Genomic DNA, 24,808 nt, shown 5'->3' with positions numbered 1-24,808 from the left:
TCACCTGGAGAGACCGTCTTGTTTTCCAGATATCTCACGGAGGAGACCCGCGGGCGGCGCTCTCTGGCCTGGACGCAGAAGATCCCATTTTCTCCTGAGGAAGTACGAAGTCAGCTCCTGAAAGAACGAACACCAGCAGCTGAAAGGGGAAACCATGAGAAAAAAAAGGGGTCAAAAATATTTTCCCCTCTGCAGGCCTGGACAGAAGAGGCAGAGGGTCCACACTCCCAATTCAGAAAGGGGGAACTGGCAAGCCCAGAGACCGATTCCTTGAATTAAAAAAAGAAAGAAAGAAAACTATTTGATTCATGGCATCCCATTGCAGTTTAAGGGGCGTTTTGTAGTTCTGACCCTTGAGGAGAAGTTAGGGAGGAGAGAAGCTCCCTTTAGGTTTTCATGATGTTGCTTCAGAGGCTGCTCCTCTTCGGTAGGAAGCGATAAAAATCGATATATTTTTTTTCTCCTCCTCCCTCCTGGATCCTCTCTAGAAGCACCACATAAGGAAAATCTCCTCAACCATCTGAAAAGGACTCTCCGTGTGTGTGTGTGTGTGTGTGTGTGTGTCGGGGGGGGATATGTGACCGGCCCCCTCCCTCCCAGCTGACCCCCCCCCCCGCACAAACACCTTCCTTCTTCAGATCTTTCTAGCTTTTAGGATTTCCTTCCATCTCCTGTCACCCCCCCTCACGTGTTTGAAGGGGGGCCGAGGCAGAGGAAGTGTGTGTGTGTGTGTGGGTGAGGGGTGAGATTCCAGCCTGGAAGGAAAACATGGGGGGGGGATCCGCTCGCCCCCCCCCCCAAAAGATCCCCAACGAGGAGAATCTGAAGGAAATGTTTGCAATTCGGGTCCGTCCAGGAAAATGGGGGTGGGTGGGGGGGTGGATTATTTGCCATCCGGACGGAAAGGAGACCCCCCCCCACGGAATTCGCCCTTCCTTTTTTTTTTGTTTTAAAGGAACCCCCCCTCCCCAATATTATGCTCCCTCCCCTCTAAGGCTCACCTCCTTGCAGGTCCCGAGGCGGGAAACTCCCGAGGAGACCCCCTTTGCACGCGACACCCCACCCCACGCCTCGAGAGACCATAGAGACGGGAGGAGACAGACGGGGCCTCCCACCGCTTCCGGTTTGGAGAAAGGCGGAAAAAAGGGGGAGGAGCTCCTTCTCTCCTCTTTTTTCGTAGCTCTAGGTTCCCCCCTCCAGAGAGGGGGGGCGGAAGGGAGGGGAGGAACCTGCAGAAAGGAAAGCGGGGGGTTTGTCTTTGGGGGGGGTAATAAGGAAGAGGACAGCCCCTTTCCCTCCCCCCTCCGATCTTCTTGTCAGGGGAAGAGATTGACTCTCTAGGAGGAGCTCCGAGGAGTGGCGCATCTCTCTTCCCCATTCGTAGCTCTAGGTTCCCCTCCTCTCTCCTCCGAGTTGGGTGCAAAAGCGAGGGAGGGTCACGTGATTCCCCCCTCCTGCCCGCACAACCACCCCTGCAAACAGGAACCGGAAGAGGGGGATCTCTCTCTCCTCCTGGCCCCTCTTTCCCTCCCCCGCCACCTCTATGGTCTCAGGGCGGACGCTCTTCCCAAAGAAGGAGGACTCCCTCTCGTGAGTTTCCCCGCTTGCTTCCATTCCTTGGGGAGGCGGGGGGGGGGGGAGGAGAATAAGGGGACTCCCCGAGGAGAGGGGAGGGGAGGGGAGGGGAGGGGAGGGCGGTCTCCTCCGGGCAATCCGGATCGGAAACCGGTTTCTCCCTTTTGGTTTGCACGGCAGGCTCCGGCTTGCAAGGGGGGGGGGTTAGGCCTTCCCTCCCCTTCCTTGCCACCTCTCCTCCTTTGCGGGGGGGTGGGGGGGTGGGAATATTCAGATAGGGTGGAGATCCCCCCTCCCCGGAAAGACTCCTCGTCCCCGCCTCTAATCGCTTGGGCGAAGCGGGGGGGGGGCAAGGAAGGTGTCAAGGATCAGGGCCAGGTCTCCGGGGAGGAGGTGGGTGAGACTGTCTGTCTGTCTGTGTGTGTCTCTGTGTATCTGTGTGTGTGTGTGTGTTCCTGGATGATCTGGCAGAAAGGAGGGGCTAACCGGATCCCTCTCAAGACCAGATCCTGAGCTGAGGATCAAGTGCAGGAGCGGCTTCCTTGTTGTCTTGCTCCGTGTGTGAACACAGACCTGTCTTTTTTCCGAAAGGAAAGGCAGGAGAGAAGCCGGAGAGAGAGAAAGAATGGGGTGGACTTTCCTCCATGGGGATCTTTCCTATCGGAGACCGAAAGGGAGATCGATCTCCCCAGGAATGGGTTCCCATAGGGCTGTCGGCAGTGCAGAGAGAGAGAGAGAGAGAGAGAGGCCCGTCGTGGGACACCAGGTCTGCACGGTGGCCTGCCGCACGCGTGGGCCTGGATGCCCACGACCGCCGAGGCATCCATGAGCACCCATGCCTCCGCATGCACGTTTGAAGTCTCAGGCATCTGAACACAACAGCGAAGGCCTATTCCGTAAGCCCTGGTATGCAGGCATGCTGGGTCACTGTGGGAGTGGTATGACAGCATCGGTCCCATTTTGGCCCAGTGGTCCTGCGTAAGGGAAACTGAGGCGCAAGAGGACAGAGACCCTGCTGATATTGAGGGGGTTTCTGTGGAAGAGGAGCCTGGGAAGCACACCTGGGAAACAAGGGCGGCTCTCCTTTCCTCTCCCACTCAGATCTCAGGTCAGCCTTTCCCTTTTCTGTCAGGTCTCATTGGACCCACCCGGCTTTTAACAGCCCCACATGCAGATCACAAGGTTGGCTGATAGGGTTACCTCGATTCTGCTGGCTGAGAGGAGGAGGAGGAGGAGGAGGAGGGTTAACAGACCGTCTTCCCACCCAATATCATCACAACTGGCATAACCCCACTCACAAGGGTATTGTCCATGATGATATACCTAACTCTGAGAGCCTGGACATCTTTTCTCTCTTTTTAGATAAAAGGACTAGAATTCTAGCTGCGGGGAGAAGATTGCTGCTGGATTCTGGTAACTGTAGTGAAAAAGATACCAAAGCCCATGCTTACCTTAAGGACTAGTGTACATCCTTAAGGCTTGCAAACTCAGCCTTGCGTTAGGTCCTTCCTCTCTCCCTCCTGCCTTTGTTTATTTATATTTTCTAACAAATTTTGTGCCCTCTATTTAGTGGTTCTGGCTTGTAAAGAGACTTCTGAGGTTATTGCTTATTTATGGTGCCCCTTCTGAAAACAGCCCCGTGATGCCAGGATAACAAATCAAAATGGACACATCCTCCTTCTATATCCCTGAAGCTCTAGATTTCTATTGGCAGGGAGTGACACCCCTTCTTTTGCTTCACCTGGCCTCTGTGCAGATCCTGCCTGAGGGTGAGGACAAAACCCTGCAGGTTAAACAGAAGAGGCTGGACAGCGGAGGTGGGGCAGGGATTCTCACTAGAGGTTTGGGTCACACCGAGACGCCTGCAGGAAGGGCTGCGATATACGACTCACGGGTCTTGCGAGGAGCAGAAGGTTAACACAGCTGTGGAGAATAGGCTGCTGCCCCTGTCGTAAGAGGCTGCCTCCCTCAGACTCTTTCCACAGGAGAGGGGAAACCTGACTGCGCTACACAGTGTGTGTCGGAGCGCAGCCTCTCAGTCCCTCAGCCACCACGGCCCCATCCTGCAGGAAAGGGAGGAAAAGGGGAGAACAAGCTGGATCAGGACAGAGGAAGAAAGTCCCCCCCAAAAAAATACAAAAAAGGGGAGTGGGATGGTGGGGGTCTCTCAGTAGGGAGGAAGGGGACAAAAGAGAAATTTGGGGTGCAAGGTCACCTCCCAATGATTCTGGGCAACCACCGTGACCTGCTCCAGTCTCTCCCAGTTGGGTTGCATGACCTGACTCCAACGGGTGGTCCCGGTTGAGTCTGGAGAAAGAGGACAGTTTCTTCAAGGGGGAGATTTTCATTTCCATGGGGGTGGGGGGGCGTGAATGCCACATCCTGTCAAGTCCCTCTGGGAGAAACTGACCAGGAGCCCTGTGGAGCCCCCAAGTCCCCCAAGCCTTGGTTTCCTTGTGACTTCAGGCCAATTTACCCGAGAAGGGGAGGTTACGCTTGGGGTGTTTTCCCCCCCTTCAGGCTTTAAAGGGACCCCCCTGGTCCTCAGCCCCGCTTTTTCTCCTGAGGAAGCCCCCCCTTCCTGCCTTGGAGTCCACGCAGGGCATGGAGGGAGGCTCTACTTGCCATCTCCCCCACCACCACACACACTCCCCTCTTCATCCAGCCCTTCACCCCCTTTAATGGCGGTGGGGGGCGTTCCTCTTCCTCCCTTCCTTTTCTGAGGGATCGACCTGGCCACAATCCTCCTCCTCCTCTGGCTCCGCCCAGGGAAGAACAATGGAGGCCCAATGATAAGTCGCTCCTCTCTCGCGTCACCCGTTGCTGGGCGGAAGCCCTCCAGGGCGGGTCCCCTTGGGCGTCCCCTCCGTTTTTATGGCGTCTACAGGGGTTGCCTGGCAACCCGACGACAGGTTTTGTTTCCGCCCAGAAGACTATGGAGACCCAATGAGAGCTGGCTCCTCCTCCTCCTTGCGCGTCAACTGTCTCTGGGCGGAAGCCCCTCCCTTTGGAAGACTGGCTGGGAAAGAGCCACCGTTTCCCCGACCCCCCTGACTTGACGGGCTGCCCTCCAAGCCCACCCACGTCTCTTCTCTGCGCAGGCGCGAGATCTCCTCTCTAGCTGCTCTGCTTGCTCTCCCTCCCGCACATGCGCCCCTCTTCTCACAGAGGCGACGGCGGGTTAGCCATTTTGGGGGGGAGGGTTCTGTGGCGCATGCGCAGTTGAGAAGGCAGCCAGCACGTCTCGCCTCAGGGAGGGGGTTGGGCGAGTTTTAATAACCGCTGATTTTTTAAAAATTCCACCCTCCAGAGAGAGAGAGAAAACGGGGGGGGGGGGGGGAAATGCGCTGTTGTTCTCCTTCCCCACACGTTTGAATGGGGAAGGGCGGAGGTCTCTCTCTCTCTCTTTGTGTGTATGTGTGTTTTCGTGTGTGTGTGTGAGAGAGGGCCGTTGGCTGTGCAAAAGACCTGCCCCCCCGGATCCTCCCTCTTCCTCCTAGGGATTCGCCCTCCTGCCTCCCCTTCGCGGCTCTCCGTAGCGTGGAGGAAAGAAGGGGCTTTGGGAGGAGGCTCCGGTCCTTCCACAGGGAGGGCAGGAGGAGAGAAGGATATTAAGGCGACCCAGCCCCTCTGGATCTGCAGGTTTTCCCTCTCCTGGCAGGTCTTTTGCAGAGTGAATGGCTCTGAAGGGTCCGTTCCAGACCAAGGGAATCACAAAACGCTTTGCTTCCCAGCTGGGGCTGCCCTGACACCAAGACCCCCCCACCCACCCACCCTCGGTTGCTGCCCCTCCAAGGCCCTGTGAAGTTGGCAGTGAGCTCCAAAGGAAGAGCAGTGAACCCCAAGGGGTTGCAAGACAGCAGGCGAGAAAAGTCCTGAGACCTGAACTCGGCCCGCCCTGGGTGGGCAACCCCACGACACACAAGGCCCTTGGCCCAGGGAGGGGCCACAGAGGCCGAGGAGACCTTTTGGAGACGCCCCCCCCTGCTTTGGGATCATCGAAGAGACCGAAAATAACGAAGGGTCCCGTGAAAATAGAGAGTCCAGTCCAGCCCTCGGTCCGCTCCATCGCACGGGGGGGGGGGGATTGGTGTTTTATTAGAGGTTGATTTTGTTTACCATCCTTAGTGCAGCTCTGGTTTGATTCATTTTGAGGTTTTGTTTTTCACTTTTGAATATTGCCCTTTAATGATGTACCTAAACTGCCTTGGGTCCTTTTTAAGGAGAAAGGCGGGGTAAAAATATTGTAAATAAATAGTGGGAAACTTTTGACTTAAGGGAGATGCTCCCTTTTGACTTAAGACAAATATCAAAAGAACAGGAATGTGGCTAAGAACATAATATGTAGAATAAAATTTGCTACTCCTTAGAACAGGAATAAAACTTAATTTCTGCTATATCCAGGTATCACTCCCCCCCCTTTAAATTCTGACAATAAAAGTGACGCTGAATCTAAATCTGCTCCTCTTAGTTTAGCCCCCCTGGTTCCCAACCTTGGGTTACTCAGGAGTTTTGGACTGCAACTCCCAGAAGCCTTCACCACCAGCTGTGCTGGCTGGGGTTTCTGGGAGTTGCAGTTAAAAAACATCAGAGTAACAAAGGTTGGGAACCACTGGTTTAGCCTTTCCTGAACAATAGGCAACAGACAGAGGCCAAAGTCTAGATATAGCACGTACAAATAACCCCCAAATAATAAGAACCACAATTCGAATTACAGATGCTCCCGTGACAACAGAGGGTCCGGTCCGCTCCATCGCACGGGGCTCTGGCGTTTTCTCGATGTTGATTTCGTTTAACATCCTAAGTGCAGCTTCGGTTTGATTCATTTTAAGGTTTGTAGTCTTGCTGTTTTTCACTTTTAAATGTTGCCTTTTTCTGAGGCACGTAAGCGATCTTGGTTTTTTTTTCATGAGAAAGGCAAGATAAAAATATTTTAAATCGACATTGAGAGACCTACCCTCTTGTATTCTGCTACTTTCATTGCATGTGTCAGAGGGAAGTTATGCCCGCCCGCCTGCCTGCCTGCCTGCTTTTCTTTTCGTCTCGAGAGAGATGGGGATTTAGTCCTGTTCAATAGAAGCACAAGGAAGGCACATCCCGGAAGGAAATGTTTTTGATTTGCTTTATCCGTAAAGCCTCCATTCTCATGTTTTTCTCTTTTATCTTAGGAGACGGAGGTGATTTATCTCTGCTGTTTTGGGGACCCAGAAGAAAGAACCCATATCCCACATCCCTCCCAACGTTTGCAAGGTCAGTGAGATTTCAAGGGGTGGCTTAAGGAGCCTTGCCCCCCCCCACTCTCTCCTCTCTGTTTCCCTGGCCCGGCAGGGATTTGGATCCAGGTGTCCTGGTTTCCAGTCTGGTACTCCATCTATGACACCACACGTCTTCTTTGAACATGTGCAGAGTGCTGGTGCTTGAGGGTATGGTTTCCTTGGCATCTGATGAAAGAAGGGCAGCGTCTCCTCCGTCCACCGCTCTCCCCTCCCGTCGTCTCCTCTGGGAAGGTATTTCCGCACACCCCGCGTGGGGGAAAGTTCTTCGGTTCTACGTTCTCTCTTCTCTTTTCCTCTTTGCATCCACGCTTTCCTTCTCTTTCACCTCCATCCTCTTCTCTCCTGTTTACTCAGTAGAAAGGTTTCATGGCTGGGTGATGGTTCAGTCCCCTTCCTGCCTCGTCTCTTTCTATCATCATCCTCTCCCAGATATGCATCCATGCTTTCTCCATCCAGAAACCTTCCCACCCTTCTAGCAATCGCTTACTCTCTTCACCTCTGCCGTCCTGGCCTCCACTTCTCCCTCTCTCCCTCTCCCTCTCTGCTCCTGGTCCTTCTTATTTCTAGTCTCCTTCCTTTTATCTCCCCTTTACATCCCGCGTCAGGGAGACAACGTTTCCCTTTTTCTCCTTTGTCCCATTTCCCCTCTTTCCTGGCTGGACCCTCCTTGCGGAGACAACGGAACCGCGGATCAGGACTCCACACTGCCTTTGGGTCCAAAACACGTCTCTCACACTCGTGTCCGTCAGTCCCGATCCCAAACACCAAGCCGATCCTTAACAGTCCCCTCTTCTTACCTTGGTCCGAGCACGGAGTGGCCTGGTTGTTAGATTTGTGCCCAACAAATTATCCTGGTCTGCTTCACCGGGGCCTCAGGTGTCTCGGGTTCTCCCACCTGCGCAGCCGAGGTCCCCGCCAGGGAAAGTAGGCCGTTGAAATCGATGGGATGCATCTCCCTGTTTTCTCAACAGCAGACTACGGCAGGAGACTTGGGTCCCGGACGAGCCCCCAATTGTGAGAAATGCTCACACCCTTGTTACTTAAATGCAGGAACCAGACAACCACGAAAACAAAGCAGCTCTCCTTTATTCAAAAGCCCTTTTTCAAAAGTGGGTGTCCGAACTGGGTAGGCACACCCATCAATCCAGGTAGGATGATCTTTATCACCTACTCCCGGCCCTTGTTTCCCTCTTGGTCTGGGTGATCCAAGGTGCGCCTAAACTGATCAGAGGAAGTCCCGCCTCTCTTTCCATCTCCCTCTCCTCTCTTTACCTGGACCCCAGACTCTTATTTATTTCTATCCTTATTTGGTGGATATTCCTTTTTCCTAATCTCCCTGAAGTCGTTCTAACTGTAGAATATCTACAGATATATGTGTAAAATATTTATTTATTTATTTATTTATTTATTTATTTATTTATTTATTTATTTAGCTTATAGTCTTTGACTACCCTGGGCAGCTCACAACAAGTGGAATACAAACAATTAAAATATAACGATTTACAAGAATAAATTGGCCCACCGAGTCAAGTCAGTCTTCCAGTCACAAAGGTCTTCCGTCACCACCGTGTATGTACAGACGATGTCCAATAGGACGATTTATGTCGATCCACAGACCCATAATGCACTTTCTGTAAGCAGACGGACAGCACCTCAGGCACCAAGCCTCCAACACAACACTCCACACCACATCATAGTGTGTAGCATTCGCATCGTTTGAACAACCCCCATCACTGGACACATTGCCTGATATCTTCTGGCTTTGTGTCCAATAAAAGGCATCAGCTTCGTGTGCTGACTCTGTGGCTGCACACCTGTTTTAAGGTGGATTCCTCTTAACAAAGGTTGGTTCGTGTACAAAGAGTAAATTCTAGATTGTGTGTTATAATGTCCTGACAAACCCCCTCCTATTTACTCGTGCATTGAACTCAATCCTGGCTCTTTGACAATTCCTCGTGCCCTTGCACTGGAACTGGTTTTGTTAAAACATTTGCCTCGTTTTTCTTCTGTCTAAACAAGACCAATCCCATGAACCTGAATCCAACTCTTCATAAAGAGGGGGGAAGGGGGGCTTTATAAGCCAGAAGCCTGTGCCAGGGTCCTTCCAGGCCAGCATTCCTGCCTTCGGGGGGGGGAGTCTTTTTCACCATCTGCCATCCCTCAGGCACTGGGTGAGAGACATTGTGGCTTCATGGCCGCCATGACAACCACGAGCCTGTCTCAATATGTCATCAGCCCAACACATGAGAAGGGCCACGCCTTGGAGCTGGTTTTCTCAACGGGACTGGAAGGTGGTGGTTTGGACGTGGAGGGGCTGGTTGTAACCCCATTGTCATGGTCAGACCACTTCCTGATCAAGTTTAGTCTATTAGCTTCTCCCCTCTGCAAGGGTGGGGGATCTATTAAGATGATCCGCCCCAGAGACTAATGGATCCGGATGGATTCCTGAATGCTCTGGGGGATTATCCGTCTGATATCATTGGCGCTCCTGTCAAAGCTCAGCTCACCCTATGGAATAGGGAGATGACCCGGGCGGTTGACACAATTGCATCCTCTCCCTGCTCACCAAGCCCAGACAGCTCCTTGGTATACTTCTGAACTGCAGGCGATGAAGTAAGAGGGGAGACGGCTGGAGTGCAGATGGAGGAAATCCCACTGTGAGTCTGATTGAACACGACTTAGAGCCCATTATCGGGCCTATTTCATGGCAATACAGCTGGCGAAACAGCAATATTTCTCTAGCCATATTCCTTCATCAGAATGTCATCCAGCAGAGCTGTTTAGGGTGGTCCGGGATCTTCTTCAACCGGGAAATCTGGTGGAGGTCCCAGACTGCTCATCAGCTCGCTGTGATGAGTTTGCCATCCATTTTGAGGAAAAAATCGCTCAGATTCGCAGTGGGTTGGACTCCACAGTTACTGCAGAATCAGAGGATGTGTCCAGTGCACCATGCTTAGGTCAAGTATTAATGAGTTTCAATGGTTGAGACCTGAGGATGTGGACAGGGTGCTTGGATCTGTCCGTTCTACCACCACTCCGCTTGATCCTTGCCCATCTTGACTAATTGGAAGATCTGCCAGAGGGTGTTCACACTTGGGTCCAGGAGGCCGTGAATGCCTCTTTCAGAGAGGGAGTGGTCCCTACCTCCTTGAAAGAGGCGGTAATTCATCCACTCCTTTAAAAACCTAACCTGGACCCAAGACTGGTGGTCAACTACCGACCAGTGGCAAACCTCCCTTATTTGGGCAAAGTGTTGAAGCGGGTTGTGGCTGGGCAACTCCAGGCGCTGCTGGATGAAACGGATTTTCTGGATCCATTTCAATCAGGTTTCAGGCCAGGTTTTGGTACGGAGACTGCCTTGGTTGCCCTGTACGATGACCTTTGCCGGGAGAGATACAGGGGGAGTGTGACCCTGTTGATACTCCTGGACCTCTCCGCGGCTTTCAACACCATCGACCATGGTGTCCTTCTGGATAGCTACCGACCACTGGCGAACCTCCCTTATTGGGCAAAGTGTTGGAGCAAAGTGTTTTATCTTTTTTATTGTATTTTAATTTTTGTAAGCCATCCAGAGACCTTTGGTAGAGTAGCCGGAATATAAGTTAACTCTGTTCCATATTTCCTAGAATTCAATGTCCAAAATTCTTCTTTTGATCATTTGGAAGGCTTGCCCTTGATTTAGTGAGCCCAAGGAGTCACTATCTAAGCTGATCCATTTCAGTTTGTTTAAAAGGGCAGTCGTCCCAAAGGGAGGTTTAGAGTCCAGAAATAGTTGATATAATAAACTAACTGGGTCAGAGGTTTAAAAAAGCTTTAGCCAGAATTGAAATGATCTCAGCCAAGCCATCATTTCCAAAGAGGAAAATCCAGTCTCTAGACAAAGCACCGAGCAGGAGACACAATTTGTTAGCCCTAGCACTTTACGTAAGGATTGAGATTTCATCCGTTCAATTGACCTATCCATGGCATTTAACCAGATTGGGATGCCATACTAAATTTGTGGGATAACTTTGGGTTTAAAAACCTGTTAAGTCCCCGGAACATAACAATTGCCAGAATTATAATAGAAACGAAGTATTGATTGACCAGTGAACCTAGCTATATTTATAACCATTTTGCGATAGGGAGACCAGGAATGTTTGTAATGGAATAGGATGGCTAGATATTTATCCTCTTTTAAATTTTCTCTTTTGTGCCCATTCAAATTCTATTGAAATTGCTTCCATGACTTTGAGAAAACCAAAATTTTGGGTTCATTATAATTTAGGGATGTGGTGGCACTGTGGGTTAAACCAGTGGTTTTTAATGTGGGCGATAATGCCCCCCAGGGGGCGATTTCATTTTTCAGGGGGGCAGTAGAACGAAAAGGGGCGGTGTGAGAGCGCTGGAGCAGAAGGGGGCGGTAGGGGGGTGCTGGAGCAAGCCAAACCTGTGAAGATGGCTGCAGTCTTTTTACAATGTGCATGAATATATATTTTCCTCCAATCTTAATTTAGTTTCAGAGTTTACATCTTGAAATTTTTAGTTCCTCCATTGCGGTTTGTTTTTATGCCCTTTTTATATTTCTTTTTGCGTCTTAAAATTCACTTGCAACTAAATCATTAAATGTTACTTTTGGGGAGCATTTCATTTTTTTGGAATTGAATTTTGTTTTCAGGGGTCATTGCATTTAAGTGTCTTAAATAAATAAATAAATAAATAAATAAATAAATAAATAAATAAATAAATAAATAAATAAATAAATAAATAAATAAGATATCATCACCACGGGGAGGGGGGTTATGATAACCACAGAAGCCTCTGTACTGCAGGGTCAGAAGACCAGCAATCGTAAGATCGAATCCACGCGACGGAGCGTCGCTTGTCCCAGCTCCTGCCAACCTAGCAGTTTGAAAGCATGCAAATGCAAGTAGATAAATAGGGACCACCTCGGTGGGAAGGTAACGGCGTTCCGTGCAGTGATGGGATTCAAATAAATTATGTAACAAACTGAATCCTTTAAGAATGAACCTCATGTGAGTAAAATAGAATTCTTTATTTAATGATAAAAAGACCTCCTGAGTATTTTGTTATGTGCTAGTGTTTGGTAAGGGGAGATTACCAAAAAGGGGGAACTTCCAGTTAATTCTGCCTAACTGGCTGGCACTTCTTGCTGTGCATTTTTGGGAATTCACACAAGTACCACACAACTCTCAACATGGAGAAGATGGATGGATGGATGGAGGGTGGGTGGGTGGATGTGTGTGTGTGTGAGTGAGAGAGACTGACTCAAAACTATGAAAAAAGGAACAGGTGAGGCTTGAATTAAGGTGGGAAAAGGGGTGTCTTAATCTAGCTTGTTTAAATATATGGAGAAAATGGATGGATGGAGGCAGGGTGGGTGGATGGATGTGTGAATGAGAGAGTGAGAGAGAGATAGACTGACTCAAAACTGAAAAAAGGGATAGGCAAGGTTTGAATTAAGGTGGGAAAAGGGTGGCTTCAACAAGCTTGTTTAAATATATGGAGAAAATGGATGGATGAAGGGAGGGAGGGTGGACGTGTGTGTGAGAGAGAGACTGACTCAAAGCTATGAAAAAAGGAACAGGCGAGGCTTGAATTAAGGCAGAAAAAAGGGTGTCTTCATCAAGCTTGCTTAAATATATGGAGAAAATGGATGAATGATGGGCGGGTGGACATGTGCGTGTGTCAGAGAGAGAGATATTTGTGCCGATCTTGGGCAGAATTTTCCAGTGATGATTCAGATCTAGCAGTAAAATGTTTTTCCCTTTGCAGGCCATGAATTAACTCCTGTTTGTATTTTTCTTGTAAAGGAGATAAGGGGGGAGGAAAGGTGTTCTCTATGTTCTTGTTTAGACAGATTAAAATTGTTCCTGAAGCCCTTTTTCCTCGGGAGCCTGTCTTTTGTGCCTTTGATTAATAACTTGCAAGGTCCCTATTCGGGCGCCAATATGTACGATCACGAAATAAGAAAGCTTGGTGATCATCAGATAATTAGGATAGCAAATAGTCTTAGAGAGAGACGTTAAAGAAGTCAGCCACACACAGAAGGATGTCTGCCAGCAGAGTCCTCCTCACAGACCTTTGGATCCAACTCTGCATACAGCTCTGGGGTAATGCCCTCAGGAGGACTCTCTTTTATTAAACTTACAAGCTCACAGATAGTTGACAGAGTTCAGATAGGGCAAAATTTACATAATGCCATTAGGATTGGCCCAAAGAAAGGCTTTGAAGTTAGCTCTCTATCACTATGAGAAAGAGGAAGAATGGGTAGTAGCTCCTCCTCTCAAAAGCAGCTGTGACGTCATCCAGGAGAGCATTCGCTGCACTGGAGAATCAGCCAACAGCTTATCAACTTTGAGAAGAAGTGTTCCCCCACAATAGTTTTCTGCCACTTCTACTTCTTCCTATTTGAGTCCCTGCTGACTGTTTCCAGAACTCCGGAGAAGATCTCCTGGTGATATCTGTGGCTCTAGTAGAATAACATGTATCTGATTTAATTCATTATTCAAGGAGGGCCGTTCGGGCAGTGGAACCTGCCCAAAGTCGTCTGTCGTGAAGACAGATGCAAAAAACTCATTTAATTTCTCTGCAATCTCCAAGTCCCCCTTTACCACCCTTTCCCCTACCTCACTATCCAGACAGACAGCTGCTTCTCTGGCAAGTTTCCTGCTTCTAAAATATTTAAAGAAGCTTTTATTATTCCGCCTTCTATTGCTGGCCATATGCTGGCCACAAAGTCTTTCTTTGCCTTTCGTATTTTGCCAGAGTTTATGTTCCTTTTTATTTTCTTCATTTGGGAAGAATTTCCATTTATGGAAGGACCCCTTCTTTCCCGTTAAAGCCTCGGTAACTTTCCTTGTTAACCATTCTAGCACCTTCTTGGAATTCGTTGATCCCCCTTTTTTTGCAGTACATACTTCCACTGGCCCTCTACTGCTGTTGTTTTAAACAGACTCCATGCCCTCAGGAGAGATTATTTTTTATATAAATGTCCCTTTCAGCTTATTCTAACTTGCTTCCTCGTCTGAGGGAAATCCACTCTTCGGAAATCAAGGGTTTTTGTGTCAGATTTGCATGACAGTCTCCCCCCAACATGCAAGGAAAAAGAGATGGCAGTATAGTCAATATTCCCTAGCGACTCAGTGACATTCCCGTCCCCAATCAGCTCCTGAGTACCACATGATGTTAGATCCAGAGTCACCTGTCCTCTGTTGGGCTCCATGAGAAATTGCTCCAAGGCACAGTCGTTTAGCATGTTTAGACACCCGGTCTCTCTTTCTTGACCCGAGCATACATTGGCCCATTCAATGTGAGGAGAATTGAAGTTCATCAGGATTACAATCCTGTCCCTTTTGGACACCTCCCTGATTTCTCTCCGCATCTCAAATTTCCTCCCTCAAGTTTCCCTCCGCTTTTCCCCCTTAGGTTTTTCATCTGGAGGATGATAGCACTCCCTCCCCACTATCACATTGCTCCTTCGGGCTGGCAGTTTGACCCACAGTGATTCTGTGATGGAGTCATAGTCGCCACCCACCTCCCTTCTGCTGGATTCGACCCCTTCTTTGACTAGATGGCCACCCCACCTCTCACACGCCCCTCCCTGTCCCTCCTGTAGAGTTTATCATCTGGGATTGCGGTATCCAGCTGGTTCTCTGAATGGCCACCATATCAATGTTATTCCTAGCCACCAAATTTCCCGGCTCTCTCATCTCTGCTCAGACCTTTTGGGCATTTGCATAAAAGCACCTGCATATGCGGGTCCCCCAAGAAGGGCTGCTTGTTTGCTTCTCCTTCCAGCAGACCAACAGTCCCATCCCATCACACTCCCAGTCCTAATTCCTACGCTGCCATCACTTTCTGGTTCTCTACCCTTTCCACCTTCATTCCACAGGGATGAGGAGTCCCAAAATGGACACCACTCGGCTCCTGTCAGCTTTCCCCTGGGATTCAGTTTAAAAGCTGTTCTGCCACTTTTTTAATGTTACGCGCCAGCGGTCTGGTTCCGTCTTCATTCAAGTGAAGCCTGTCCCTGTTATACAAGCCCGGGTGCGAAAAGAATCTGAACCTCTCCACTTGACACCACCGTCTCATTCACGCGTTGAGGCCCCTGAGCTCCGCCTGCCTAGCTGGGCCTGTGCGTTGAACAGGGAGCACTTCCGAGAACGCTAACTTTGAGATACAGCGGTATCTCAGTTTACGTAATTTCTGGTTTACAAACAGAAATTAGTTCACAGTAATGCCTTGGTTTATGTTTCTTTTTCCCCATTTCTTTCGCTTTGTGAAGGAAGTTTCTCTGCGCCTGGAGGCTTTAGTGCCGCCACCGTCGCTATGGCAATCTGCGTTCCAGTTGATGTATTTTTCGCATGATGTAGTGTTCTGTAGCAGGGGTCCCCAAACTTTCAACTCACAGACTGATTGGGGAAGGTGGGGCACTCCTGCGCATGTGCGCCCACACGCAGGCATGGGTGCAAATGAGCATGAGGGTGCTTGTGCAGGGCACACACGCTCGTGCGCATGTGGAAAGGGGCGGGGGAGCGCATGCATGGCTGCTGGCGCATACACGCACACATGCACAAAGGACCTGTGTGTGGGGAGTGCGGGAGGAGCGCCTCTGCGACCCGGTCCCTCTTAGGCCACGGACCGGCACTGGACCATGGAATGGGGGTTTCGGATTCTATCCTGGAGGACACATTGATTTTGTAAACCGAGATACTACTGTAATATGCAGCATTTAGAATATATAATATTTAATTTCGCTGGGTTCAAATACCTTCTCAATTTCAATGTTTAAATTTTTGCTTTTATTCTCACAGATGTGGTTTATCAAATTCTTCCCTCCCCCCTTTCCATACACATTGGTTTCAGTATCTAACTCTGGAGCCAGAGGTTGGGAGTTCACTTCCCTTCTAGCTCTTCAGTTCTCAGATTCTATTACCTCAATACCTATTGATTGATTGATTGATTGATTGATTGATTGATTGATTGATTGATTGATTGATTGATTGATTGATTGCACTAGACATTGTCTACTCTGGGCAGTTCAGAACAGAGAAAATATAAACATTTTGTGCAAAGGCAAACATGATAAAGGACAAAAATGGGAGAGACCTCACAGAAGCAGAAGACATCAAGAAGAGGTGGCAAGAATACACAGAGGAATTATACCAGAAAGATTTGGATATCCCGGACAACCCAGATAGTGTGGTTGCTAAGCTTGAGCCAGACATCCTGGAGAGTGAAGTCAAGTGGGCCTTAGAAAGCTTGTCTAACAACAAGGCCAGTGGAGGTGGTGGCATTCCAGTCGAACCATTTCAAATCTTAAAATATGACATTGTTAAGGTGCTACATTCAATATGCCAGCAAGTTTGGAAAACTCAACAGTGGCCAGAGGGCCTCTATAAGATGGCGCCGGTGGTGAGCGGATAGCAATTTCACCGCCACCGCCCGGCTAGCTTTCTTACCTTTTATACTCTTTTTTCCTTATCTTTTTGTTTTTTCTGCTTGTTTTCCTTTTCTGAATTGTCTTTCTCCCCCCTTGTCCCAAAGCACTGGGGGTGAGCTCGGAAAGAGCTCTGAATCCTGGGCTGTGGGCTGTGGGGCTTGAGTAAGAGCAGATGGAGTAAAACAGAGCCGGAGCTTGGAACGCGGGGGTCGTCTGCTGACTGCTCGGCGGAGTTCGGAGGCTCCTTGTTTGATCTGAGAGGCATCTTAGCAGAGGACCCAGTAGCTGGCATCTGGAGACCGGTGAGATCCCCCTGACAGAGTGGGTGGATGGAGTACTGGGATCAGAAGCAGCCAGGAGGGCGCAGGGTCTTTGTGAGAGCTGGAGAGAGCCTGTGAGGTCCCCAGAGCGCCGGAACGTCGGAACGCTGGCACCATGTTGGAAGTTCTTCCTTCAGGTCCCCCTTTCTTCGCCTGCTCTCACTTATCCAGCAAAGATGTTTCCCTAGCCGGCCGTCAAGGGTGGAAAATGGCAGAGACTGAGCTCTTCCTGGACTTTGGTACTTCTGATTCTGTTTAAGCACTTCATAGTGAACTCTGAGCCCACTAGTGAGAACTGTGAGTCCTATCCCTCGAGCGAAAACCATAAATCAGTGCCGCCATTAACACCAATAAGTTTAACATCAAAAAGGACAAAGCTACGTGATGGAGAAAGATTTGCTTTATCCGTAAAGCCTCCAGGCTGATGTTTTCTTTCTCCTTTTCTCCTAGGAAGGAGTGAGACGGAGTGAGAGTGATTTCTCTCTGCTGTTTTTGGGACCCATTAGAAAGAACCCATATCCCACATCCCTCCGAACGTTTGCTAGGTCAGTGAGATTTCAAGAGGTGGCTGAAGTAGCCTTACCCCCCCACACACACACACACATGCTCTCTCTACTCTCAGTTTCCCTGGCCCAGCAGGGATTTGAATCCAGGCCTCCTGGTTTCCAGTCTGTTACTTCCTCCAGCAACACCACACTGCCTCTCTGAACATGTGCAAAGTGGTGGTGTTTTGGGGTATGGTTTTCGTTGCATTTTGTTTAGGGTGTTTTTTTTTCAAAAACATCTTAATCCTGCTCACCAAAGGCAGGTCCTGTTGACAAGAGGCAAACCTTGGTCGTCCTGATTTGGGGTGTGTGTGGCGTTCCCCTCCAAGCCTCCCTTCTTGTTTCCCCCAAGCCAGACTGGGGGGGGGGGTTTGCTTTGGACCCTCCACCTGTACTGTGCATAAATAATCCTCGCCAGTTAGAATATGCAGTATTAAATATACATTTTGTCTATCAACACTTTCTGGTATTATACCTAACAGAAAGAGCTCTGGCCTAAAATCTACATTTTTTTTTATGCTTTATCACAAGTCCACCAGAGGTGATAATAGGTTCCAATTTTTTTATGACATTTCCAACATTTACTTGACCTGTTAGAGTACATCTTAGCTAATCTATCAGAAGGTAAATGCCATCTATAAAACATTGTATATAGATTCTCTTTATAAGATGTTGCCATTGTCATCTTATAGTTTCTAGACCACAGCCCTTGCCATTTTTCTAAGTCAATATTGTACCCAAAATTTTTTGCCCATTGAACCATTGTTTCTTTGACCTGTTCATCCTCCATTTTCCAATTTAGAAGGTATTTATATACTTTCCTAATTTATTTGCCATCTGATGTTAACATTATTTGGTCAAAAGTTGTCTGTTCTTTATAAAAATCGTACATTTTTAGGTCTCGTTCATATCTTGATTGTATTTGCATTATAGACCACCACGATGCATCTAACCCCTGGTCTATAAGGTCTTGTTTTGGCTTTAATTGCCTATCTTTATCTAAAATATCTGTATAAGTCAAAATTTTTCTAACATTCAAAAGGTTGGGATGAACAAATGCTTCTATGGGTGAGACCCATCCTGGTATTTTCATGTACATTTTCATTTTTATTTTTTCTCATATTATATACAAGGAGTTTCTAATATAATGGTTTTGAAAATACCTATGAGATTTGGCTTTCTGATACTATAAAAAGGCATGCCAACCCAACTGTAGATCATGTCCTTCTAAATACAGAAGTCTCTTGTTTTTCAGGCTAATCCATTCTTTAAGCCAAGTTAGAGCAGATGATTGGTAATATAAGGTCCAGTCCGGTAGACCAAATCCTCCGTTTTCCTTGGATTCTTGGAGCATTTTTAGTTTGATTCTGGCTTTCTTCCCTTGCCAAATATATTGTAGTATCACTTTGTTTAGATCGTCAAAATATTTCTTCTCTATTTTCACTGGCACTGTTTGGAACAAGAAAAGTAGCTTTGACAAAATGTTCATTTTGATAGTTGTAAGTTTTTCTATTTTTCTAGATCTATTTTTATTTGGTTAAATAGTTTCATATAACTATCTTCTTTTATAGTTACACATCTAGCAGTTAAATATATTCCTAGGTACTTAACTTTTTTAACTGTTTGTATTCTGACATCTTTGAGAGTTGATTTTTTTGCTTGGCTGTTAAGTTTTTCACTATAACTTTAGTTTTTTCTTTACTTCAATCCTGCTACTTTCCCAAATTCATCGATTTTGTCCAGTAGTCTCAATGTTGTTTCCAATGGGTCTTCCAATATAAACACCAAGTCGTCTGCAAATGCTTGTAGCTTTTAGCTCTCGTCCTTTATTTTGGTACCTTTAATCTCTGGGTCGTTCCTCACATTCTTATTTAATACCTCCAGAGTTAATATAAATAGCAATGGAGAGAGCGGACATCCTTGTCTTGTGCCTTTTTTTATATTAATATTATCCGTCAGTTCACCATTTACAATTACTTTAGCTATTTGTTCATTGTAGATTGTCTCAATTACATTTGTAAAATTTTTGCCAAAATCCATAGCTTTTATTTGCTGTATCATAAATTGCCAGTTCACATTGTCAAAGGCTTTTTGGGCATCCAAGAAGATTAATGCCATTGCTTCTCTGAATGTACCTCATAATATTCTAATATGTCCAAAATTATCCTTAGGTTATACCTTAGTTGTCTTTTTGGCAAAAATCCATTTTGGTCTGAGTGGATGAACTGAGTGGATGATCATATTCTTAACAGGGGGCGTCATTCCTGTTCCCACCTTCTCCTTCAATGGGAGGATAGACAAAGGCTGAATCCAAAGGAGACCGGGGGCATTCCAACTGGGTTCCCCTGATGTCTGAGCCTTGGGTGGTTCCTAATGCATGCTGGGTGTCCTTCTGGACCCAACGCTGTCAATGAAGAACCAGGTGGCACCCGTGGTCTGATCCGCCTACTTCCCTCTTGGATGGTGCAGCTGGGCCCCTGCCTGGATGCAATTATCACTCCCCGGATGGGTCCACACACAGGGAGTCTCAAGATTAGGCTACCGTAATCCTCTTTCTGTGGGCCTTCCCTTGAGGCTAACACCGGCCGATGCAAGAGGGCCTCCTCCATCCACTGCTCTCCCCCTCCAGTCGTCTCCTCTGGAAAGGCAATTCCACACCCCCGTGTGGGAGAAGGTTCTTCCGTTCTACATTCTCTCTTTCCCCCTCTGCTGTTTCCGTCCGCTCTTCCTTCTCTTTCGGCTCCATCCTCTACTGTCCCATTTGCTCCAGTGGAAAGGTTTCCTGGCAGAGCGAGGGTTCCTTCCGTTTCTGCCTCTTCTGTTGGTATCATCCTCCTCTCCCAGATACAAATCCACAGGTTCTCCATCCAGAAACCTTCCCACCCTTCTAGCAATAGCTTTCTCTCTTCACCTCTACCGTTCTGGCCTCCACTCCTCTCTCTTTCTCTCTCTCTCTGCTTCTGGTCCTTCAGACTCCTCGTCTCCTTCCTTTACTCTTCCCCTCATGTCCGATGGGGATCTCCCCTTCCCTCCTTTGTCCCCTTTCCCCTCTTCGCTGGCTTGGGCTCCCTCCACTTTCTTTAGGCGAAGTGTAAGACCCTCTTGCCCCCTTTCACCCACAGAGCTCTTGTGAGTCTCTTCTTCCCCCTTTAGGGATCCTGAAGAAGGAACTGAAGAAGCCCCTTCTGCCTTGGGGAACTTTGGAAAGGGAAAATCAAATGAAAGAGCCAATGATTAATCTCAAGGAGCGCAGGGCTTTTTAATCCGTGGACTGACCTCAAGGTTGCCTTGACAGACTCCCACAGACTGGCTGGTGGGTCTCCTCCATGTGGGATGAGCAAGGGATTGATTCCAAATTAAGGAATTAAAAAGGATGTAAGAAAGGGAGTGGAACATTTCAGCCTGGATTCCCAAGTCTCCCAGTTTGGAGAGATCCTTTTGGAGCTCTTCACAATCCCTTCTCGTCTTCACCACCCGGAAAAAGTTGCCTGTCATCTGCAAACTTGGCCACTTCATTGCTTATCCTTGTCTCCAGGACATTGATGAACAGCTTGAAAAGCACCGGTCCCAGGACAGATCCCTGAAGGCACACTGCTCTTCACCTCCCTCCATGGTGGAAATTTGCCCATTGACACTCCTCTGTATTCCCTGGTTCTCCACAAATTCTCAATCTATCAGAGGGCCTGCCCTCTTATCCCCTGACACTGGAGTTTTCTCAGCAGGCTTTGGTGTGGGACCACATCAAACGCCTTCTCAAAATCAAGATACACAATATCCACTGATTTGCCCACATCCACATGCTTCTAAAAGGTTTGTGACGCAAGACTTGACAAGTCATGTTGATTCTCCTTCACCAAGGCTTGTTCTTCTGTGTGTTTTAAGATTTTATCTTGGATGAGGCTGTCCGCTGTCTTCCCTGGAACAGATGTTAGGCTAACCGGTCCGTGGTTTCCTGCGATCCTTCCCTCCTTCCCTTTTTAATGATTACCGTGACATGTGCTGTCCTCCAATCCTTTGGCACTGTGGCTGTTTGGTTACGGACCAAGCCCGCTTCCCAATATTTTAGCTCCAGCAAGAGGTCAGACAAGACGCAACCAGCTGAACCAAACTCCAGTTTTATTAAATAGGCAATGCAAAGTCATCTGGGACTTCTCTTAAAGGCAGAGAAGAACCCGAAAATACAGTGTACAGGAACTTTATACCATAAAAAAGAGTCATAAAGTTCTACAAACTCACTAGCTAAAATCTACTTAATATTTGGATCCTACACCTAACACGGTATAAATGTGCGGAAAACAAACAAGTGAGTCCCTTGTAGATATTTGGGGTGTGCACACCTCCCCTTGATGACCTTCCTGTAGGATTCCCCTGCACTGTCTGGAAGAAAGTGTATTCCAACTTCCTTTTCTTATTGATATATTTAGGTTACCAAGCAGGGCCCAGATGTATGGACTTCAGCTTCTGTCTCCCTGCTGAGTTTTATGTTTCAAATATTTTGGGGTGCTCCAACCCTGGAGGCATTCAAGAAAAACTTAGCTCCTCACCTGGCAGATCTGCTTGCACTATATTCCTGCCTTGAGCAGGAGGCACTGGAAATAGCTGGTTGTAAGGCAGTGCTGGAAGAGGGCCTTGATGTCTTCTGGGAATATCTGCTGGATGAGTATCAGGGTGTCCTTTACCGGTACCTTAGTGAACAAGGATACTACATCAAAACTGACCAGTTTATCCCCAGGGTTGAGTTTTAGGGTGCTGATCTTGCTTATGAAATGCCCTGAGTCCTCTATCATTTCTTCCTCTTTTATCTCTTTATCTAAATCTTTTTATCATTCTCCGATAATTTACTCAACATTTTCTTTAATATAAGCTATGTCTTCTTTCGCTACACTATTAACTTTGTATAAACTTTGATAGAATTCCTGTATAATCTTTAGTTTTTCTTTCATTAAACTACAATTTTTCCTGTTTTATCTTTAATCACTCTAATTATATTTTTTGCTTTTTTAGTTTGAACTATTCTAGCTAAAAGTTTTGAATTTTTATTACTATATTCAAAAAAATTCCTCCTGGCGTATATCAAGTCCCTCTGGACCCTTTCTGACTCTAAACCTTCTAATTCCTTTCTTTTAGCTTGTATCTCTAGTAATTTTTTTGTTATTTCTATCTATAAAATGTTTACTTTCTAAATCCTTTGATGATTCTTCAATTCTTTTTACATTTTCTTCTCTCAATTTTTTTAATCTACAGAATTCTCTTATGACAATTCCTCTCATAACTACTTTCATAGTGTCCCATAACACTCCTATTTTATTCCCACCTGCTTTATTAAATGACCATATTTCCAGCCATTTTTTCTTAATTTTATCTACCACCTCTGTATGCTGAAAAATATTGGAGTCTATTCCCCATCTCCTGGCTTCTCTGTAATCTTTCTTAACTTCCATTTCCATCACCATCAACGCATGATCTGTTATTTTTATCACATTAATATTCGTGTCTACTACTTTTGAAATTAAGTTTTGTGATATAAACATAAAATCTATTCTAGAATAACTATTATGTACAGCAGAATAATGGGGGTCTCCGTAGAAAGATGTTCCCACTCGCTCCCCCTCACACACTCCTCGGGGAGTGGGTCCCGGGAGAGGCCTTTCCGTTCCTCTCTGTTCCTTCTGTGGGGAGGGTGTGTTTGTGTGTTTCTGTGTGTGTTTCTGTGTGTGTGTGTGTGTGTGCAAGCCCCCCTTTTGTGTGTCTGTTTTTCCCTCTGAGGCTCCTCAGGCTCTCCTCCCCCTCCCCCCATTGTTGTGGGGTTTTCCCCTCCTCCCCCCCGGGACCTCCTCCAACCGAAGTCTGAGTGGGACCCCCTCCCCCCCAGGAAACCCCTTTTGTTCGAAAGCTTTGGGGGGGAAGTTCCTGGAAAGCCCCGAGTGGGAAATGGGTGGCCTTTTTTGGGGGGAGAAGGAGGGCTGCAAGGGGTGGGAGGAGGACGAGGGGGGGTCCAGAGACTGGAGGGAGGGATGTGGATGATGAGGATGATGTTTTCTTTCTATGTGGCCCATCTGGCAGCCAAGGGGGTTGATGCCCCTGCAAAGGAGGGAAGTTCCTGGTCCACGAACCAGGCCCTGACCTGAATCCTCTTCCCACCCAGAGCAATGGGGGCAGGAGAGCCCCTGGGGGGGTAGGGAGGGGCTGGGACCCCTGTGTGTGTGTGCGTGCGTGTGCGTGTGCGTGTGTGTGTGTGTGTGTGTGTGTGTGGAGTCTTCTGTGAGGTTTGCTGCTGCTGATTTGGGGTTAAAAATATTCTCAGGAAATTGTCTGAATCTCCTCTTGGCTTCCATGAAGAGAATTTCTTAGAGGCAGGAAATTCAGTCATTAGATTCTTAATTCGCTTAGAATTCATGCATGCATTCATTCATTCAAAATTACTTTCCTCCTCTTTGCTTGTTTATGTCTTAACTGTTTTCGTTGGCGCCAGGGGACGGTGGTCGGCTGGACGGCCAGACCTTGGGGCTGAACAGGCTGAGCGAAGGGCCTCCTGGAAGGTCTTAAAAAACAGACAGAAGTTGTGTGTCATCATCACACAGGTGGTGCCGGACCACCACATTCTTCTGGATAGCCTCCTTCCGGTTTTTCATGGCTCTGTGAAATAGTACGGGGAATTAATGGAAACCTGAAACATTCCACAGGGTGAAGGTTGGTGGGGGTTGAACAGGGTGACAAAACGCAACGTTACATCCCAGAAGCTGACTCCCTTTTTCATCAAGGGACCACTCCTCCCCCAGAAACAAAGCCATGGTCAGGGCTGTAAAGGGTAATGAGCAGAAGAGGGTCTCCCGCAGAGTCCAGGCGTCCCCAACCTCGGGCCTCCAGATGTTCTTGGACTGCAGTTCCCAGAAGCCTTCACGACCCGCTCTGCTAGCCAGGATTTCTGGGAGTGGAAGTCCAAGAACATCTGGAAGCCCAAGGTTGGGGGAGACCCCTTGCTGTAGGCCCTCTGGACGCCTCCCTTTGTTGGTGGTCAACCTTCAGCGTCCCTTTGCTCTCTCAGGCTTGGTCTCCTTTTTCCTGCTGGCAAGGCCGACACGAGATTGTGCAGCAGTTTTGGGCTATTTCCTGGCTTTTGGGATAGTGGGTATAGAAGCACACAACCGTGCCCCCCCCCCCCGCATTCTTAAACAGGAGGGTATTTTTTAAAGAATTGAATTCTCCAGATTGTCAAAAACACAAGAGGAAGTTTTTGGTTTTGTCCAATCAAGAAGCCTTCAGAATGATTCGTTTTTTTCTTCTCTCCCAAGGACGGGGTGAGACTCAGCTGATGCTCTCCTGACTTTTCTCTGGATGAAAAGAGAAATCCAAAGCCCCCCTTAAAGCAGGTAAGGTCTCTCATTTTTTGAGATCAGGTGCGACACTGTGTTTATTTATTAAACAATAACCCTATGATTAGCAGGATGCGAGATGTTGTAAAGCTGACATCAGTATGTCAGAGAATTTTAGCCCAATCGCAGGAAGCATCAGGAGCGTTTGGAGGGCGCCTTCCACCAGATCTACTCGTTTATATCCACATCAGCCGATGACAAATTGCATTGTTCTCTTACACCTTCCATTGTCTGCTGATACAGGATGACTTCCCAGTTTTCTTGATTAGTTGCA

The 24,808-nt window shown here is 47.8% G+C and overlaps 3 protein-coding genes across 6 annotated transcripts in view; 2 read left to right on the top strand and 1 right to left on the bottom strand.

The window, feature by feature from the left end:
• The window catches only part of LOC144587197 (uncharacterized), a 28,811-nt gene extending 27,340 nt beyond the window's left edge, over window positions 1–1,471 (bottom strand). For 2 of the 4 annotated variants that reach the window (XM_078386940.1, XM_078386936.1), the window contains exons 1-2: window positions 1,002–1,471; window positions 5–139 (exon numbers count right to left, since the gene is read on the bottom strand). The gene's annotated coding sequence lies outside the window, so the exon portion shown is untranslated. Of the gene's footprint in view, window positions 1–4; window positions 911–1,001 lie in introns of those variants that run through there. The other 2 variants (XM_078386938.1, XM_078386937.1) reach the window with 2 other exon arrangements.
• LOC144587217 (uncharacterized) overlaps window positions 1–24,808 on the top strand; it is a 180,537-nt gene that overhangs the window by 65,171 nt on the left and 90,558 nt on the right. The window lies entirely within an intron of this gene.
• The window catches only part of LOC144587301 (uncharacterized), a 161,007-nt gene that overhangs the window by 113,626 nt on the left and 22,573 nt on the right, over window positions 1–24,808 (top strand). The window contains 4 exon segments of the mRNA XM_078387376.1: window positions 6,293–6,407; window positions 6,744–6,825; window positions 6,982–7,082; window positions 24,454–24,531. The gene's annotated coding sequence lies outside the window, so the exon portion shown is untranslated.

This window comes from Pogona vitticeps, chromosome 2 (genome assembly GCF_051106095.1).
Source record: "Pogona vitticeps strain Pit_001003342236 chromosome 2, PviZW2.1, whole genome shotgun sequence".
NCBI lineage: Eukaryota > Metazoa > Chordata > Lepidosauria > Squamata > Agamidae > Pogona > Pogona vitticeps.
Note: the sequence above shows the minus strand (reverse complement) of the source record. Positions and strands in the feature narration are given on the sequence as shown.